Source organism: Oenanthe melanoleuca, chromosome 1 (assembly GCF_029582105.1).
Source record: "Oenanthe melanoleuca isolate GR-GAL-2019-014 chromosome 1, OMel1.0, whole genome shotgun sequence".
NCBI lineage: Eukaryota > Metazoa > Chordata > Aves > Passeriformes > Muscicapidae > Oenanthe > Oenanthe melanoleuca.
The window spans coordinates 33371255-33377254 of record NC_079333.1 but is presented as its reverse complement, the minus strand read 5'-3'; positions in this window follow the sequence as shown (position 1 = coordinate 33377254).

Genomic DNA, 6000 nt, shown 5'->3' with positions numbered 1-6000 from the left:
TGAAATGGAGTGTGTGTATGCTTCCCTTTCCACCCTAAAGCTTTCCAGCCAGGCTGGGCAATTCAGGGGGACTCTGCCTTCATCTCACTGAATCTCAAGGCAGCTATATAGAAAATCCACTGTATGCATTCCTTGCCCTAGGCTGGACTGTGATGGGTGCAGACTGTCTAAGTACCTATGTGAGGGACTTTGGAGGGTTGCCCTGTAAAAGTTTAACATCTGAAGTGATAGCATCAGAGTCCCAGTAGTGCAGGGTTTCTGGGCTCTGCACAAAGATTTGAAGGTGAGAATGCAGTGCTTGCAGTCCAGGGAGAGACACAACAGTACTGCTGCCTCAACACTTGCCACTGCAGCTCCTCTGATGCTGAGGCACTCAGACTGCTCAGGTCAGTGATTTGTGTCCCTGGATGCTCTGTCTGAGCCTGAGCATGTCTGTGTGCATGGGGAAGAACAAGTCTGCAGCTACTCTGCAGTCTGTGGAGCTGCCTTAAGGTGATGGGTTGGGACACGTGTGGAGGGGCCCTTCAGAATGCATTTGTGGGCAGTGAGATGATGCCTTGGCTGTGAGGGTCTCTCTCAGGCACTCACTGTTCTGTGGTGCCTCAATTCTTGCTTAAAGGAAGGCAGCTGCTGTATTTATGGCAGAAATTTGTGGCCACTGGGGATTTGTTTCCATGAGCAAAGGTTCAATTAACAACTGACTTCTTCTAAAGGACTATGAATTACTGCATTCCTGGTCCCCAGTGTTTTACTCCAGGTTCTTTAATGCATTGAAATGGCTATTTGCCCTGTGTAACTTTATGCACAGAGACCTGTTAGCCTCCATCTGTAACTCTGCTGGTTAATGGAGCGAAGCAGGCACTGAACAATGTGAGACCTTCCCACTCCCACACCTCTCCAGTAGCTCTGTCTCTGGCCCATGGCCTCACTTACCTGCTGTAGCTGTCAGAATGACCACCCCTTTTTCCATCCCAAATCCAGCCAGCTGAGTAAGGCATGATCCATTTGCCTCACATCCACAGACTGTACCTGCTCCCCAAATCCAGTTACCCCATGGGCTACACTCAGGCAAACATCTAAGCTCATTTAATTGGAAATGGGCCTTCTGCCAATCCCCTTGCAGTTGGGGATCAGCAGGGCTTTCCCCTGTTTAGCAGACACAGTCTCAGAATAGTGTTTTCCTTCTCATTTGGTGTCTCTAAAATAGGATGATGTGGTGTCTGTTGAGAAAAGAGGCTCAGGATATGCTGCCTGTGAGATTTCATTGTAAGCTGATGAGCATACTTACCTACAGCAAATGCCAGTGCTGTTAAAGAAGGATTATAAACAGATCAGGAGTTAATAGTTTAGAAAATATTTGCCTAATATTTTACTGGAAGAGTATTGCCACTAATGAGCAGCTGACTCCCAGCAAATCACATCCAGGCATGCACAGCACAGCCAATAAATACACCATAAGGAGAGGAAAAATGGTGCTTTGGTGACTCCTGCATCCTACAACTCCTGGGGTCTACAACCTCTATTTCAGAAGACAGGAGTGTAAGACAAGGATTTGCCCTGAGATCCTTCAGATTTGTTGTGTGAATCATCAGGCTGACAGTTCAAAACACTGCTTGTTAAAAAACAGAGAAAGAAATGAATGTTTGACATAAGTTTGACCCTTGCAGTACTTAAATATGGTGATGACTGGTACAGTTTTGCCCTGTGCTTTGATTTGAAGGTAATGGACAGCCCCTGATCAGTTTTAACTGCAGATGGCACAGTGGCAACATCCTTTCTTGGGAAAAAGAAAGAAGCAAGAAGACCTTAAAGAAAATGTCTTCTTGGAGTCCAGCATGAGTTTTGCTCAGAACAGTCCTCTGGGCCAAGGTGAAAGAGGGTTTGGTGGTGCCCCTAATGAGTTTCTGCTTCAGACTAGGACTCCATATGAGCTGTTAGGGATGGATTTTACTCCAGATTCCCAGCATTTCATATTTTTATACTTCTCTTACATATTTAAAGCCCATCCCAGAGTTTTGCAGTTTTGTTTCAAATTGCCATTTATAGCTATTGCATTCCTTTATTCTACTGCAAGGCAAAGTCTTTGGCAGTGCCAGTGAGTCCCTGTTGGAAGGGAAGCCAGAAGAGGCTGCAATGAAAGCTCTTTGTTCATATACTCCAGAGCAAGCCCTCAGGCTAGCTGCTTGCCCTGACACATCAGTTAATGAGTTGGTATGGTGTAGGGGCCAGCTGTGTATTGCATCCTACTGATGCTGTAACAACCCTATCACTGTTATAATATGTTAGACCTAATTAATTTTCCCTGGTTGCCACCACCTGGTTCTGCTTAGATCAAGCACTAATGAGTAGTTGACAGTAGTTAATGAACTTCTGCAGCAAGCAATTCAGTTTTTTCCCTGACTAAAATTACTTATTTTTTCTGGGCACCATGCTCCCCCTCCCTGGGATATTTGGCACCATCAGCTCTCCATTGGGTCAGGCAGGATCCATCTCCATCAGTAAGAGACTGCAGCAGTGGGTGCTGTCCACAACTGCCCTCCTCCACAGAGCAGGGAGCTGTGCTTTTGTCCACAGCTTTCCACACTGGTCTGCAGACCATTTCAGCTCTTTTACTGGTGACATGCCCAACCAGCCAGCCCAAGCAGCCCATGCTCTGCAGCTGTGGTGTCACCTTCCTTGCAGTGATGGGCTTTGTACTGGTGCTTTTGGTGAGTCCTGCTCTGGTAGAACTGCTCTGGTAGGTCTCCCCCAGTTGTCCAAGATCACAGAATCATGGAATGGTTTGGAATGGAAAGGACTTTAAGATCATTTAGTTCCAATCCCCCTGCCACAGGCAGGGACACCTTCCACTAAACCAGGCTGTTCAGAGCCCTATCCAACCTGGCCTTGAATACTTCCAGGCATGGAATTTTTGATAATTAAGATTTTGGTATGGATTGCTCATGGGGAAGAGGATCTGCTCTATGCCCACATATTTAGGAACTGTATCACCATTTTCATGCTTTCCCACAGATGCTTTTCATATCATTGCCTTGCTTTGTGCCAGCTATGAAGTGCTCTGATTATAGTGAACTTAACAACTTGCTTATGCCAGATAGACACCTAAATTCTTATGAAAATCATGGTGAAATGATTTCCTTAAGATGGATTTGGCACTTGTGGAGTTATCTCTACAGCAGAAGTACTGCTCACCTACCTTGTAGTTTTCATCCCAAATAATTTTCCAAACTTGAGATAGTGTCTTGCAAACCACAGGATTGTGAATGCACAACTGAGTCCAGATACTTGGCTGTCTGTGTGAAGGAACCATTAAAAAGCAGTGGGACAAATGAGAAAATGTGACCATTAGGGGCATACTCTGCCTGGCCAAGGCAAAAGGCTGACAAAGTTTGCCACCACCTGCACTGATCATCACAGTCTGTCTAGCCTCCTACAATTTTAAGTACCTTCTATCTTCAATCTATTTTATACAGATTGTTTTCTAAGTCTGTCTTGCTTCTACAGAATATAGTCTGGGAAATTGGCTCAGGTTGACCTAGAGAGAGGACAAAGAAGAAAGTACTTAAGTAAAGAGACCCTACTCAATGCCAATTGTTTCAATTCTCTCCTTCTTTTGAATCTACAGGAAGAGTCTAAAGCATCACAATGAATGTTTAGATGATTAACCATCCTTGTGATCATGCATGTAAAACCCTGTGGACGGAGTTTTTTCCCTATGGTCTCAGTTGTGGCTCCCAGAGCCATATGGTTCTGTGGTCCTCTGCAGACTGCAGATAATACTGTCTGTGCCAAAAGCAGTGTCCCCATCATGTTGCTGCCTCTGCTGGGAACAGACAGTGTTCACATGGCCTCCCTGGAGCCCACAGCCCATCTGCAAAGATATTTCTGGAATGGCCAAACCCCAAGGTTCTTGAGCTGTTGGGATTCCATAGCACAAGTGAGTTTATGCTCCACTAAGCTGCTCACAAGCAGCTCTAATGTAATTATTACAGTCTTTTCCCCATGGCTGTGCAGTGATGTCATAAACGTGGAATGATTATTTAATTATAAAAAATATTCTGGTAATTATTCACCTAGATGCTGATGATACTGAATTCACAGCAGAACTGTGGTAAGGAGAAAGTGGCTGTACTTCACCAGAATGAATCTTCTTGGTGGCAACTTCCATATCAATGTGAAGTCAAAAAGAAATAAAAAAGGGCAATAAGGAAAAAGGCATCTGATTCTTAGTAATTTTTGAAACCATCCTCCTAATTCCAGACTTGCATCTGTCTTATGTGATAGATGTGATAATCTCAAGACAAAATAAAAGCATAATATTTCTCTTTTACTATTCTGCTCCAAGGAAAAAAGACAAATTATGCCTTGTGAAGAAACCATTTGCTATAAAGTGTAAAAATGCTTTAATATTAATATTTTATAATAAAATTCATGACATATTTATAAACACTCTATCAAGCATTTACAACTGAACCACAGCTGAGAGCTTGGACTAGAATAAATAAGCAAGGACACAGCTAGTATGAAATATACAGCTCAATTTTTATAATTGTGTGTGCTTTATTCTTTACACAAATGGAATGGATGCGCAGAGTATTTACACATAACAGGAGTGTAAGCTGGACAGGGTGTTTTGTAAACTCCAGTTCAGATTCTGAGTACCCCACACTACAGCTGGACTGAGAAACATCCTGCTCAAGAGACGCGCGCCCGACATTGTGCTGGAGGGAGCAGCTTGGTGCATCCAGGCTGCTGCACCCAGAAATTCAAACTGGCCAATTCAAATTTAGGAGCACAAATCCAGAAATTAAAAGGCTGCTATCCCATTAAGAGCCAACAGTGTTGCCATTTTTTTCCTTTAATTCTTCCCGCCCCCCCGCCCCCTCCCCAAGAGATCTTGCCTAGGATGCTGACTCCTGTCCCCAGAAATGCTTTTCTTACATCAGGGCAAGTTGCCTGTGCTGTAGGGCAAGAAGGGCTAAGCTGCTAATGTGTGTGAGAGATGATGGACTGCCTCTCGTGCTTTTCACCTTAAAGACAGAGTCTCAAAAAGGGCCAATGAAGTGGTAGCTCCTATAGCTCTTGGTGAGATTCAGTGCAGCTGAAGCTTTCTGCAAATCCATTTGACCCTTGGGGTGTCTTTTTGTTAGAAAGTTCACAGCACTGGCCTCAAAAGGATCTTGGTCCATGACTTGGCCCTCTGGGTGTTACAGTAAAATAAACAGTAAATAAAGATGGAAAGTGCTGAACTGCTGTTTAATCAGGTGGCCTTGGTGTTTTACAGAGAGGTACGAAAATCAGTGTGATGAGGAGGATGGATGTTTAACTTCAGGTGATATAAATGGGATGGACTCCATTGAAATCAGAGGAGTGGCTGTGATTTCCACTGGCTGAAGACCTAGGCTAGCTATATGCTGGATAGATTTTTAGATGTTATCTGTTGTTAGCTTTGATGCTGATTTGCGTCCTAGAACGGAAACTTTCTTTTTTTAGCATAATGACCTCATTCTTATTTCTGAACCAACTAACAAAATGTCTGATTTTTAATGGGAAAGAAAAAAGTTTATTCCACCAAGGAATGGGCCAGTGCATTTGAATGCAGTTGCACAGTGAACCACATGCATAACATGACAGGCAAAATGTTCAAGAGGGAAAATATTGAGATTAAAAGCTGTGAAGGATAAAAGACCACTTTCTGTGAACACAGCAGATATTATGGCTTTAAATCTGCATCTGATAAAGGAGGTTGATACTTTTTCCTCAACACAGTTTTTCCTACAAATATCCTCATGTGTTGTCACTCACTCAATCCTCTGGTCAGGGATACCATTTGAAAAACAAAAATTAAAATATAAGAAAACCAAAACAAAAGTACAATTTGACTGGGTGCCGATGAGCAACAGTGAAGGTGCAATGCCAACAATTTCTCCTTAGAAAATGAATGTAAATAGGTAGGTGGATGTTGTTTACCTAGGACACTGCTGCTGGCTTGTAGTGGTT